We start from the raw sequence: 15,269 nt of genomic DNA on the forward strand, positions 1-15,269 counted from the left end.
TTATAGTGCCCAGTCTTACATTTAAGTCTCTAATCCATTTTGAGTTTATTTTTGTGTATGGTGTTAGGGAGTGTTCTAATTTCTTTCTTTTACATGTAGCTTTCAAGTTTCCCAGCACCACTTATTGAAGAGACTGTCTTTTCTCCATTGTATATCCTTGCCTCCTTCATCATAGATTAGTTGACTGTAGGTGTGTGGGTTTATCTCTGGGCTTTCTATCCTGTTGCATGGATCTATATTTCTGTTTTTGTGCCCGTACCATATTGTCTTGATTACTGTAGCTTTGTAGTATAGTCTGAAGTCAGGGAGTCTGATTCCTCCAGCTCTGTTTTTTCCTTCAAGACTGCTTTGGCTATTCGGGGTCTTTTGTGTCCTCATACAAATTTTAAGATATTTTGTTCTAGTTCTATAAAAAATGTCATTGGTAATTTGATAGGGATTGCATTGAATCTGTAGATTGCTTTGGATAGTATAGTCATTTTCACAATATGATTCTTCCTATCCAAGAACATGGTATATCTCTCCATCTGTTGGTATCATCTTTAATTTCTTTATCAGTGTCTTATAGTTTTCTGCATACAGGTCTTTTGTCTCCCTAGGTAAGTTTATTCCTAGGTATTTTATTCTTTTTGTTGCAGTGGTAAATGAGTGTTTCCTTAATTTCTCTTTCAGATTTTTCATCATTAGTGTAAAGGAATGCAAGAGATTTCTGTGCATTAATTTTGTATCCTGCAACTTTACCAAATTCATTGATTAGCTCTAGTACTTTTCTGGTGGCATCTTTAGGATTCTCTATGTATAGTATCATGTCATCTGCAAACAGTGACAGTTTTACATCTTCTTTTCCAATTGGTATTCCTTTTATTTCTTTTTCTTCTCTGATTGCCGTGGCTAGGACTTCCAAAACTATGTTGAATAATAGTGCCAAGAGTGGACATCCTTGTCTTGTTCCTGGTCTTAGAGGAAATGCTTTCAGTTTTTCACCATTGAGAATGATGTTTGCTGTGGGTTTGTCATATATGGCCTTCATTATGTTGAGGTAGGTTCCCTCTGTGCCCACTTTCTGAAGAGTTTTTGTGTTGAATTTTGTCAAAAGCTTTTTCTGCATCTATTGAGATGATCATATGGGTTTTATTCTTCAATTTGTTAATATGGTTTATCACATGGATTGATTTGCATATATTGAAGGATCCTTGCATCCCTGGGATAAATCCCACTTGATCATGTTGTATGATCCTTTTAATGTGTTGTTGGATTCTGTTTGCTAGTATTTTGTTGAGGATTTTTGCATTTATATTCATGAGGGATATTGGTCTGGAATTTTCTTTTTTTGTAGTATCTTTGTCTGGTTTTGGTTTCAGGGTGACGGTGGCCTCATAGAATGAGTTTTGGAGTTTTTCTTCCTCTGCAATTTTTTGGAAGAGTTTGAGAAGGATGGGTATTAGCTCTTCTGTAAATGTTTGAAAGAATTCACCTGTGAGGTCACCTGGTCCTGGACTTTTGTTTGTTGGAAGATTTTTAATCAATCACAGTTTCAATTTCATTACTTGTGATTTGCCTGTTCATATTTTCTATTTCTTCCTGGTTCAGTTTTGGAAGGTTATACCTTTCTAAGAATTTGTCCATTTCTTCCAGATTGTCCATTTTATTGGCATAGAAGTTGCTTGTAGTAGTCTCTTAAGATGCTATGTATTTCTGCAGTGTCTGTTGTAACTTCTCCTTTTTCATTCCTAATTTTATTGATTTGAGTCCTCTCCCTCTTTTTCTTGATCAGTCTGGCTAATGGCTTATCAATTTTGTTTATCTTCTCAAAGAACCAGCTTTTAGTTTTATTGATCTTTGCTATGGTTTTCTTTATTTCTATCTCATTTATTTCTCCTCTGGTCTTTATGATTTCTTTCCTTCTGCTAACTTTGTGTTTGGTTTGTTCTTTCTCTAGTTCCTTTAGGTGTAACGTTAGATTGTTTATTTGAGATTTTTCTAGTTTCTTGAGGTAGGCTTGTGTAGCTATAAACTTCCCTCTTAGAACTGCTTCTGCTGCATCCCATAGGTCTTGGATCATCGTGTTTTCTTTGTCATTTGTCTCTAGGTATTTTTTGATTTCTTCAGTGATCTCTTGGTTATTTAGTAACATATTTTCTAACCTCCATGTGTTTGTGATTTTATGTTTTTTTTCCCCCTGTAATTGATTTCTAATCTCATAGCATTGTGGTCAGAAAAGATGCTTGATATGATTTCAATTTTCTTAAATTTACTGAGGCTTGATTTGTGACCCAATATATGGTCTATCCTTGAGAATGTTCCATGCATACTTGAGAAGAAAGTAAAATCTTCTGTTTTCGGATGGAATGTTCTATAAATATCAATTAAATCTATCTGGTCTTTTGTGTCATTTAAAGCTTGTATTTCTTTATTAAATTTCTGTTTGGATGATCTGTCCACTGGTGTAAGTGAGGTGTTAAAGTCCCCCACTATTATTGTGTTACTGTCGATTTCCTCTTTTAGAGCTGTTAGCCTTATGTATTGAGGTGTTCCTATGTTGGGTGCATATATATTTATAATTGTTATATCTTCTTCTTGGATTGATTCCTTGATCATTATGTAGTGTCTGTCCTTGTCTCTTGTAACATTCTTTATTTTAAAGTCTATTTTATCTGATATGAGTATTGCTATTCCAGCTTTCTTTTTTTTTTTTTTTTTTGCGGTACGCAGGCCTCTCACTGTTGTGACCTCTCCCGTTGCAGGGCACAGGCTCAGCGGCCATGGCTCATGGGCCCAGCCACTCCACCCCATGTGGGATCTTCCCAGACCGGGGCATGAACCTGTGTCTCCTGCAGCAGCAGGCGGACTCTCAACCACTGCGCCACCAGGGAAGCCCTCCAGCTTTCTTTTGATTTCCATTTGCATGGAATATATTTTTCCATCCCCTTACTTTCAGTCTGTATGTGTCCCTAGGTCTGAAGTGGGTCTCTTGTAGGCAGCATATATATGGGTCTTGTTTTTGTATCCATTCAGCAAGCCTGTGCCTTTTGATTGGAGCATTTAATCCTTTCACATTTAAGGTAATTATCAATATGTATGTTCCTATGACCATTTTCTAATTGTTTTGGGTTTGTTTTTGTAGGTCCTTTTCTTCTATTGTGTTTCCCACTTAAAGAAGTTCATTTAGCCGATGTTGTAAAGCTGGTTTGGTGGTGCAGAATTCTCTTAGCTTTTGCTTGTCTGTAAAGCTTTTGATTTCTCCATTGAATCTGAATGAGATCATTGCCAGGTAGAGTAATCTTGGTTGTAGGTTCTTCCCTTACATCACTTTAAGTATGTCATGCCACTCCCTTCTGGCTTGTAGAGTTTCTGCTGAGAAATCAGCTGTTAACCTTATGGGAGTTCCCTTGTATGTTATTTGTTGTTTTTTCCTTGCTGTTTTCAGCAATTTTTCTTTGCCTTTAATTTTTGCCAATTTGATTACTATGTGTCTCAGTGTGGTTCTCCTTGGGTTTATACTGTATGGGCCTCTCTGTGCTTCCTGGACTTGGGTGGCTATTTCCTTTCCCATGTTAGGGAAATTTTCAGCTATAATCTCTTCAAATATTTTCTTGGGTCCTTTCTCTCTCTCTTCTCCTTCTGGGACCCCTATAATGCGAATGTTAGTGCATTTAATGTTGTCCCAGAGGTCTCTTAGGCTGTGTTAATTTCTTTTCATTCTTTTTTCTTTATTCTGTTCCATGGCAGTGAATTTCACCATTCTGTCTTCCAGGTCACTTATCTATTCTTCTGCCTCAGTTATTCTGCTATTGATTCCTTCTAGTGTATTTTTCATTTCAGTTATTGTATTGTTCATCTCTGTTTGTTTGTTCTTTAATTCCTGTAGATCTTTGTTAAACATTTCTTGCATCTTCTCAATCTTTGCCTCCATTTTTCTTCTGAGGACCTGGATCATCTTCACTATCATTATTCTGAATTCTCTTTCTGGAAGATTGCCTATCTCCATTTCATTTAGTTGTTTTTCTGGGGTTTTATCTTGTTCCTTCATCTGGTACATAGCCCTCTGCCTTTTCATCTTGTCTACCTTTCTGTGAATGTGGTTTTTGTTCCACAGGTGGCAGGATTGTAGTTCTTCTTGCTTCTGCTGTCTGCCCTCTCTGAAAAGCTTTCTTGATGACAAGTGTAAGGTGAGAACTCAAAGGTTGCTAGACATCTAGATGTATTCTTAACTAATACCACACAATAGTTAATGGAAAATACATAAATTTTAGGGAAATTAAGGAAATTCTGATAGATGTATTTTAACAGTTTGTAAGTCTGATCCAATTATTTTTAGACAAGGTATAAGTTGACTCAAGATTACTTGTAAAACTGAAATCTATATGAAAATAATCAGATAATATTAACCTAGAAAACTGACATGACTAAAAAGAGTTTCCAAGTTGACCAAAGGATGAAGTAATAGTAATAATTATGAAAAAAATATATTTTGATAGACTATCAGAAAGTGACCTCTCCCAGGTTCAATAGAAATACTAATAACAATTGAGTTATTAAAACTGCTCAGCCAGAAATATGCATGTTAACGATAAAAGGACGTGAAAACAATCCAGATTTTAATCATAAAAATAAACTTCAGTTTTTATGTTCAATCAATTGAATGTTGTTTGCTGTCTTCAGCTTTAAATTTACTGTTTAAGTTGGAATAGTTCAGTTTCCTTTTAAGTAGACCCTTTGTGTTTTACAAATATGGAGCAGGTTTGTCTCATTTGAGGTCTGCATTTATTTTTAGTAGAAAATGTTGTGGTTCAACGTGAAAAGCAAATTTTGTATTTCAGGCTAAATTAATCATCATGAACTTTATGTTTCATAATATAGAATGAGGGCAATAACCTTTATTTTGTTCACAGATGTACTCCAAATGCCTAAAGTAGTTCCTGAAACATGATAGGCATATTTATTGTATAAGTGAAACTTCATCATTCCCATGACAACATAGTAGGCTTTCCCAAAATGAGAAAATAATTCATCCATTGGAAGGATTGTTTTTAATTTTATAATTGCCATTGCCTGAATATTTGCATCCCCCCCAAATTCATACGTTGAAATCTTAATCCCAAAGGTCATGTTTTTGCAGGTGGGGCCTTTGGGAGGCAGTTAGGTTATGAGGGTGGATCCCTCATGTTTGGGATTAGTGCCCTTATAAAAGATCCCCCACAAAACACCCTAGTCTCCTACCACCAAGTGAGGATGCAAAGAGAAGTCTGCAACCTGGAATAGGATCCTCATCTGACCATGTTGGCATGCTGATCTCAGACTTCCAGCCTCCAGAGCTTTGAGAAATAAAGTTCTGTTGTTTCTAGCAACCCAGTCTGTGGTATTTTGCTACAGCAGTCCAAATGGCCTAAGACATAAATTGTGTACTTCTTCTAATTAAATTTGGTAATAGACTATGGTAGGATTTAATTGTATGTTAATTTAATGATTTTATTTGGAAAGTAAAAATTGGCCATCATGTAAAATTGGGGAGGGGAATTCCATTGGTTTATTAAATCACAAAGTCTGACCATGTCAAAGAATGCAGTATGAGGTACTATGTTATCAGACAACATTGTTCTTGACATGTTTTGTTCTTTGCACAACACTTACTATTAGCTGTAAAATTTTTTGCTCACCTATAACTTCACGTGGTTTTAGGGTTTACTTTGTTGTTTGAAATGTCCTCTTGAATGAAACACCTTTCATTTCTACTGAAGGATTTATGTTTTTTCCCTTAGCTTATATACTGTGTGAAAAAGAATGACTTGGCATGTTTGAGAGTTCCTGAGTTCTTAACAGTTTTCTTCATGTTGTAGGTGCAGAATGAATATTTTTTTATTGAATGAATGAATGACTGAATCAATGGGATGGACTGAACAAAGTCAGGAAATAATGAGAAGATGGAGATTGGCTTGTTTGGTGCTTTTACAACAAATTTCCTTTTTTAAATAGTTTTACTGCCCCAGCAACCCTGTTAGAAATGGCATCATTTCCATATTATGCTTGTCAGAACTGAGGCACCTAAACATAACACAAGAATATGAATAACTAAGTAAATAATCCACAAAGTGGTAAACTCTAAGGCTGGAATCCATGTTTTCTTACTGGTCATCTAGTCAAACCTTGAGCCTTGGTATCCACCCAATACTGATGGACTTGAAGTAATGCAGGAAGCTGTGATAGGGATGTAAAGAAAATATAATCACTGTTGGTTCAGTAAAAAAAACAATGAATTTAGAGGCAGAAATTTGCAACAACTAAAACAAACACAAAAAGAGGTCCTTGGTTCTGGAGGGAAGAGAGTTCTGAAGAGGAGAAAATTACTGCTGTTCAGCTATGAGAAGGACAGAAATGGCCTTATCTGTCTGGACCTATGGCTTGATTTGCAAAATTCCCAAAGAAAGTATTATTTTCTGTATTTACCTCTATTTGCTAAAATTTGCCTTGGCAATTCAAAATAGACCAACACATGAATGCTGAGGAAAAATTTTATACCTTAAAAATTATTTGGAAAATAAAATAAAAATAAAATGTTTTAAATATTAGAAAGATATGGAGAATATTTGAATAATCACGTGTACCCACTACCCAGACTCAGCATATGTTAACGTTTTACCACATTTGCTTCACTTCTCTTTTTAAAATAAAAAAAAAATCCCTATTTTAGTTGAAGACCCTTTAAGCCCTAACCTAATTTCATTTTTCCCTTCTTTCCCCAGTAAATTAAATGTTTATTATTTCCCTACTTGTAATGCATACAATGCATAGAGTTGTGTGTGTTAAAAATATTTCTAAATATATATATATATATATATATATATATATCTTCTGCAAGTGCCTTTTAAATTTAACATAATATTTTTGAGGTTAAAGTGTATTGACACGTGGATCTAGTCCATTTAATGAGTTGTGTAGTATTCCACTGTATGGAAATATCACAATTTATTCTCCTACTCCAAGGAATATTTTGGCTACTACAAAAAAATAGTGTTGCTAGAAATATTTTAGCATGTCTCTTTGTGCATATGTGTGAGAGTTCTTTAGAGGTAGAATTGCTTGGTCAGAAGACAAGTGTAGCTTCAATCTTGGTCAATATAGTTAAATTGTTCCCTAATGTGGTTTTACTCTAAACAGGGGCCTGCTATTCTATATTCTTTCCAACATTCAATGCTATGAGAATTTAAAAATTCTGACAGTATTTCCAATGTGAAATGATTACTCATTGTGGTTTTAATTTGAATTTCCCTGAACACTGATCAATTGTCTCATGGTAAGTTTATTAGCCATTTTATGTAAAGTTGCCTTCTTTATATCTTAACATTTTTTTCCAGTTGGGTTTTCTTTGTCTTATTGATTTGGAGGAGTCCTTTTTATGATCTGGATCCTATCCTAAAAAATTTTTTTTTTTTTTTTTTTTTTTTCTGTACGCGGGCCTCTCACTGCTGTGGCCTCTCCCAATGCGGAGCACAGGCTCCGGACGCGCAGGCTCAGCGGCCATGGCTCACAGGCCCAGCCGCTCCGCGGCACGCGGGATCCTCCCGGACCGGGGCACGAATCCCTGTCCCCTGCATCGGCAGGCGGACTCTCAAGCACTGCGCCACCAGGGAAGCCCTAAAAAATATTTTTATATGTTAATACTTGAAAGAAAAACTTTACAAAAAAGTCAATATGCCAAAAAATTGACATCCATACTGTTTAGAGTTTTTTTTTTTTTTTTAAATCCACATTTGACAGTAAGACTACATGAGACCACCACTTTGATGATGGGATTTTTAAAATGACATTTACTAAAGGATGTCTTTGGATACAGAGAATAGCCTGTAAAATTTCAGATAATATTGACATTACATTTGTAAGTTTAAATTTTGTGCACTCTTTGGTATGGATCTCCCTCACCTAACAGAAAGAAAACTTTGGTAAATAAAAAATGCCAGAGGGGAGGACATATCACCAAATCACCCACTGTGGCTGTGCAGGTGCTTTACTACTGAGTGATTTCAGATTTTGCAGATTATAAATTAGAAATAAGCATAAGTGGCTGTGATGGTTAATTTTATGTGTCAAATTGACTGGGCCATGGTTCCCAGATATTTGGTCAGATATTCTAGATGTGTTCTGTGAGGGTGGTTTTTGACAAGATTAACATTTAAATCAGTGGACTTTGAGTAAAGCAGATTCCCCTCCATAATGTGGGTGGTGCTCATCTGACAGTTAAAAACCTTAATAGAACAATGACTGACTTCCCTTGAGCAAGAAGGAATTCTGCCAGCAGGTGACCTTAGGACTTGAACTACAGCACTGACTTTTCCCTGGGTCTGCAGACTGCCAGCCCACCCTGCTGTTATTGGACTTGCTGGCCCCAAAATCACAGGCGTCAACTTCATAAAATAAATCTCTCTCTCTCGCTCTATATACATCATATTTTTTTCCTTTTCTCTAGAGAACCCTAATACAGTGCCCTTTAATACATCATTACTTGAGTAAACAGCTTTCCCATCATCAGAGTACATCATGTATTTCTTGTCTCAGCTGGCACATTGGACTGAGACTATACTCATGTCTTCCACTTCTATTTGGAAATGAAGATCTTCCATAATTAAGTGTCTGTAATTATTACTGATTTGAGCTCGTTAGAGTCATAAAGATGGAAGGCATCCTAAGAATTTATTAGGACATGATGGAGGCTTTACCCTGTATCCAGGCTGTGATATGAGTTAACACATGCTGGGACCTGAGGTAAGGCTGACAAACAGGTATCAGTTTTCAATGCTAATTTCTGATTGGTGGTGATGGCCACTAAGAGGACTGAACTGAGAAAAATTCACTGAGAAAAAGACTGTGATCTAGCATTTATTTTAGGAGGCAGAGGAATGCACATGCTCAGTATTTGTCATCTCTGGCTTGGGCCTTAGGCTAACGATGTAAAAGAAATTCTTCTAGCTCACATGTGAGATAGCCTTAACTCTCCAGGCCTAGGCATGCAAAAGTTCTAGTTAATATTAATCAATCTGTCTTTGTCTGAATGTCCCTTCAGAATGTGTAATAACGATAAGATCCTGGTCAAATATTTTACCACTGTACCCCAACTATTAGAAGAGATAATCACCTAATTTATTTTATTATATCCCATTTATTGAATAATTATACATTACCATTACTATAACCTAGCAATATATTTGCTTTAAAATAATAGTACTGAGATTTTTTTGAATTTCTATATTTGCAATCTAATCTATGATAATTAGCAATATATTGCATTGTTTATTATTTAAGGTATTCATCAATTTATGTCTTCAGGAAGATTGTAGCTACTTGAGGATAAAACTGAGCCTTTTCCTTCTTTTGTGTCCTCTCTAAGAGTTCAATAAATAGTGGCTGGATTGAATTGCTTCTAAGGGACCATGGAGTCTCAGGTCTTGAAGACTCTGTATGTAGCTGCAGAAAAAAAGGCCAGAGTGTTCTTGGCATCACCAAGAAGTGTATTAGAATGAAAATAGAAAGTATAATGTTACCCTTGAGGAAAAACATGTTCTGGTCACTACACTTCCAAAGCTATAACTGACCGGGAAAAGGGCCAGAGAGGGGCAGTTTGTGGTTGATAAAGGTGCTGGAATAGCTTCAATGAGAACAAACAAAAATGATCAGTATCATGGCTCCTTAGAAGCCTTTGCTACCAAAGAAACATCTATAACAGGGTATAAAGAAAGAAGATTCTGCTAAATAGAATATGAGGACTCCAAGGGGGTGGCCTCTATTAAACTGGATTCCTGAAAGATCCTCGGGTCTGGCTGGCAAAGGATCCCTGGGTCTAGTTGGCTCATGTAGCTTTATCCACAGATATAGTCATCAGTGATCCTGAATGAATGAGGAGATCACTTCTGCCTTTAAAGACTCAGGCTTACAGTAACAGACTCTGGTTTCGTAAGATGGAAAAGACTTAGGTTGTCTCCAAATAATCAAGTCTATTTTGCTTTCCATCTTTGTTAGAGAAACCAGATGACTTTAAAGTTTTCAGCCCAGATTCTTTTAATCTACCCAGCTTGCTAAACCAGGCTGAATTCTGAAATGTACTTGCGCCTAGACTCAATGTCTCCTTGTCTGTTATTCCTACCGTAAGCATTTCCTGGGTCGTCACACCCATGTCAATGTTGATGTCATTTTTGATCCCAGGAAGTCATCCATGTCTTTCCTACGACATTGCTTTGCTTTGATCTGCTTTGTTCCATCGGTGTCTTTGGTCACTCAATGCTGTCTTTACATTCAAGATAGAGGAATTAGCACTCTTTTCCTTGCAATGAGAAAGGGAGAGTACATTATGGATAAGTCTATAAAATTGGGATTCATTCAGCAAGTTTCTAAAGTTTGAGAACTAGGGCAGTAAAAATTATGCCCCTTTCATAGCAGGTGGCAGGCCCAAGGAATATTATTATCCCAGAGTTTATAGAGCAGAAATATGGAGATCCCCCCAAAGAGTGAAGAAAGGATTAAGTTAAGAAAGTTAAGAAAGGATTGCTCCATTAATTCACTGAAAGAAATTTATCAATACATAGTGTTTATAACATTAGAAAATGATACTGAGGGACAACCATGCTTGTTCACTAAATGCAACTGTTAACATTAGGCTGAATAAACAATTGCTTTAAATGAGACATTTTTGTTGTTGTTTTTATGTTCATTACATTGTTGAAGCAGTGTGTTTTTTAGGTCCCTTTAATGTTTTCATCAGCCCATTCCAAAAGAAAAGTTATTAGCTCTGCATCTTCATAGCTTCACCATAATAATAACGGTTCATATTTATTGCATATGTATCGTGAGCTGAGTGCTTGATGGAGATTCTTCTCACTTAATCCTAATAATCCTATGTGGTTGATAATATTGTTATATGCATTGTGCAGCCTCTGGAAACAGGCTTGCAGAGGCGAAGGAACCTGCAAAAAGTTCCCAGGGCAGAAAATGGCACTCCAGGATGTGAACTCTGCCCATCTGATGGCCTGTACATTTAGCCACTTAGTGATACTATCTCTATGGCCTGCAGGTCCCCCTTCCTGACACGTGCCTGTTGTGGATGCTGGCGTCCATCTACTCTCCAGGCCTGACTTCAGGCCTGGTGTTGTCAATATCTAAACCCATCTCCTGATGGAATTATTCCTACTGGAACCAGAAGTCCAGAAATTAAAGTTAGTACATCTCCTCATGCCCAGGAACTTAGTAGATGGAATGTGAAAGAGGCCGAAGCAGATTTAAAGTGATTGAAATGACAAAAGGTGAAATGTGAATGAAGTGAATGAATTACAAAAGCATGTATGAATAGTATTACACAAGTGAAGCAAATTCAATATCAATTCAGTTTCTGACCACGTGCAGAGGGAAAACAAGGGCAAGGGAGCAGAAGAGTCAAGGGTAATGAACAGCTTTATTACTTTTTTTCATTGTGCGACTACATATGGGTTTCTGCTGCTATTTATTCACATGCAGAGGTTAAAGTTTGTCTAAAGTGCCAATCATAACGTCATGGAAGGCTAAGTGCCACCCTGCAGTGGAGAATGCAGTTTGATGTCAGATTATTAAAAAAAATCCCAGCTTCTTTCCAGTATTGTCACATGCTGAGTTTATTTTAGAAATTAAGAATAAAGCCTTTGTAACAACCAGGCTGGGTCCTGGTGGGTGAGTCAATTGCTCCTGTCTATAGGGGAGTCTCTTCTGGGTTATGTAAGGGGAAATGGTGCTCAGATTCATACTAAGCTATCTCTTCTGTACAAGGTGTAAAATATTCATCTTTGAGCAATGTAGAGAGACTTAGCAATCTAAGCAAATAGTACACCATTCTCCTGAAAGATAATGACATTTAAACTTAGACCGGCCTGGGTTTGAGCTTTGGTACACCATTTTCAAGGTGGGTCTATAGGCCACTTGTGTAGCTTTCTGAACTATAAGCTTCCTGACTCTAAGATGGAGATAATCACTGCCTTGGAGGATTAAAAATAATAGAATATCTGGAAATGGATTGGTGCTGTACACAGTAGGCCCTCTGTGAATGATAGTAAATATAATTACGTAAAGTGCACAGTTCTGTGCCAAGCACATAGAGTAGCTTAGTACACGTTGGTTGAATAAGTTCAAACATGCTAGTAGTGGCCATTGCATCTGTGTCATTGGTGCTGAGGAAGTGAGGGTAAGTCATGACCCAGCTGTTCAGGAGATTCTTGCTGAATAAGGCCACCTTTCATCAGTTCTTAAGTCATAATGTATAGTAGCTATTTATTTGAAGTATTTCTCGAGCCAGACTTGGTGGCAAGTGCCCCATCAATCTTTCAGGTGAGGGGCTGAATCAAGAACACTGTAAATGGGTAACATGGACAGTGTATTAGAAATATCGACAATTATACATTTTACTTATTCAACATGTAAGACTATTCTTCCCTTACACATGTACCTATATACACACATAGCCACAGTACTCTGTCTTATATATTTCTTCAAATATATGAACTTCTTTATCTTTTTTTCATTTTCTTACTTTAGATAGTGACAGGGACATGGAGAAATTGTTCTCTACTACTAGAAAATCATCAGTGCCAGGGTAATATTAAATCATCTTTGTGTCACCGGGAACACTGAATACTGTCATGTACTGGGGGATGCGTGTCCTTGGGGCAGCCACTGCACAGCCCCTATTGATTGTCACCATGAGGAAATTTGAGCCAATACTGTGAGAGCTTCTCATTTCTCAGAAAAACTGGAAATTGGGGTTTTGTGTGAGACTTACGAAATTTCAAGATTGACACAAATATTATTAAGATGGATGAAAAAGTATCTGTTTGCCACGTGAGTGTGACCCAGTGGTTTGTGTGATCTCTCCTCTAGGTCTGGCTTCTCTGAGATACCCCAGGACTTCATCAGCTGAGATTGATTCTCCAGCCCCCAGGTTGGAATCTGAGGGACTCTGTTGGAATCTGTATTCTGAGCTCAGTGGGCAGAGGACAGACTAGATATTGGGGCTGAGAAATAGAAACTAGGCACCGTCCCGAGGGGGTGGCAATGGGTCTGTGCAAACTGAGCAGCAGGGGGGGCAAAAGTTCCAGAGGGAGTCATTCAGGGCCTGTCAGGAGTTTCTAGCATATGGGAGAGGAGGCGTGTGGGAGCAGACAGTGCGCAGAGAGCCTTGCAGTGGGAGAAGGGAGTAGACGTCAGTCTCTAAGACCGGTTCACACTTGCTAGTTCACTTGTGGACCAGAACCGCAAGGTGGGGACTTGTTTCACATGTGGAATACATGTGGTTATAGGATGGATATGACATGATGTAGAGCCTCTTGGGTATCTGAATGAAGGCTCTCTCCTCACTCAACAATAAGAGCAGGCTGAGCCCTAAAGCCTAAAACAGGGATGAACCTGCAAGTTTGGGAAGGCCCTAGAACTAACTGCCTGGAGTTCAGCTGTGAGCAAGGGATCAGGAAGGCCAATATGTCAAGCATTCAGGATGACTCAGGAGGCCACTGGTCCATCTTTTCAGAGAGAAATGAATATATTCACGTTGAGAAGATCCAGATCTGTGTCCACAATCCACCTTAGTGATGGGGAGAACCCGGGGGAAGGGCCTGAAGGAACCATCCCAGGGCTGCTCCTGAGGAAGAGTCCTCTCTGAAAATGACTCAAAAGTCCTTGGGCCTTTGACAAGCAATAGACGTTCCAACCACTTTGTAGTCGACCCCTACCTAGCATCATACCAGCATGTAGTGTGTCTGGTGAACTGGTAGCATGGACCTGCCAGATACCTCTTTGTAAGAGGGACCAATGAGCTTTTTGAGAAAGAACTCATTCCAAATGGAGAGGCGCTGGACAAGCCTAGGTTGTCTCAGTAAAAGAATCTGAATGTCAGCAGGGACAGGAGGATACAATATAGCTAACGCCACTGGGAATTTATCACATCGATTAGTACTGGCGCAGGTCTCACTGGAATCATGTAGGAGTCCCATGGAAAGCCAAGGTATTAAAAAAATAAAACAACCCTTAACAATGGTTTCACCAAATATTCTGGCCACCAATAACACTGTTGAGAATGTCCCAGAGGAGGGAAATGCTAGCAAGGAGACTAGCTCCCATCTTGTGATGGACACTGGCGAAGCTTTTCCACATTGAAGCCATAACCCGTTGGCAGCAGTGCCTGGTGGCAGACCCAGTGTCTTGGGGTGAAGGCGGGCAGAGCACCAAAAGACACCATTGGCAGTATAGCTGAGTGGAGTTTTCCTGAGCACATGGATGAGGCATACTCTGCAGACACCCAGAAATATTCAGGAGGCAAGAAGGACTTGGAGGAAAATCTGAGGTCTTGCTTGAGTAAGGAACATAAACTATGTCTATGAACACGACCCCCTCCCTGTGTGCTTACAATTTGCTCAGGCTTAGTACAAACGTGTGTTCCATTTTTAAGTCAGAACGTGAATCGCCTGTGCTTTTCCTCTATTCGTTAAGCACAGTCAGTAGATCCTGTTACCTGTGAAAAGACCTCAGCGGTTCTGACAGCGTTAGGCATCATCTCAAAATGTAGTGTCCTGAGGTTCTTTGACCATAGAATACTATTTCCAAGAAGCCACTCTGGATTCTGACAGTCTTTTTTACCTGAGAAATAATCGATTTTATTTAAAGACATGGATAGATAGATGCATGTGGGTGCATGCCCACAAGGGCACACACACACAAACAGATACAGTAAAACAGAGAAGTATGTAGAAAGAGAAGTAAGTATATAGAACTGCTTGTCATGAAATTCATTGTTTGAAACACCAGTTCACATTTATCTCCCTAATGGTCTTTATTTGAAAAGGGACTTGGCAGGACCAGAGATGGAAAGGAAAAGGTGTAGAAAGTGAAACAATTGTTTCTGGTTCCACTTTTAAGACTATGCCTGAAATTAAGTGGCTTGTTAAAAGGTTCATGTCAGGAAAATGTGCTAGCTTTATAAGAAAACACGAAAACACTGCATACGAAGTATATTATTTTTTTTTCTGCAAATCTTTTCTGAAATATAATTTAGATCAAGAAAACAGCCAAAGAAGTGATGGTAAGCATTGTTAGGTAATTATATTGTAAATCATTATGCCATATATAGGATCTCTTTGGCAGACACTTGCCATCCCATGGTTTTCATTGCAAGTGGCTTACATCGGTACTGACATCTTCCAGATGTTAGTAGCTTTGATTTTTTTTCCCCCGTGTTGCAAACGAGTTGGCATGGAAACGACTCTTTGCTG

At 38.1% G+C, this 15,269-nt stretch overlaps 1 long non-coding RNA gene across 1 annotated transcript in view; it reads left to right on the top strand.

Annotated features, from left to right (window-relative positions):
• Positions 1-12,920: 12,920 nt before the first annotated feature.
• Positions 12,921-15,269, top strand: part of LOC125965443 (uncharacterized) — a 40,223-nt gene continuing 37,874 nt past the window's right edge. The window contains exon 1 of the long non-coding RNA XR_007479321.1: positions 12,921-12,946. This is a non-coding gene — a long non-coding RNA (uncharacterized LOC125965443). The remainder of the gene's footprint in view (positions 12,947-15,269) is intronic.

Source organism: Orcinus orca, chromosome 1 (assembly GCF_937001465.1).
Source record: "Orcinus orca chromosome 1, mOrcOrc1.1, whole genome shotgun sequence".
Classification (NCBI taxonomy): Eukaryota; Metazoa; Chordata; class Mammalia; order Artiodactyla; family Delphinidae; genus Orcinus; species Orcinus orca.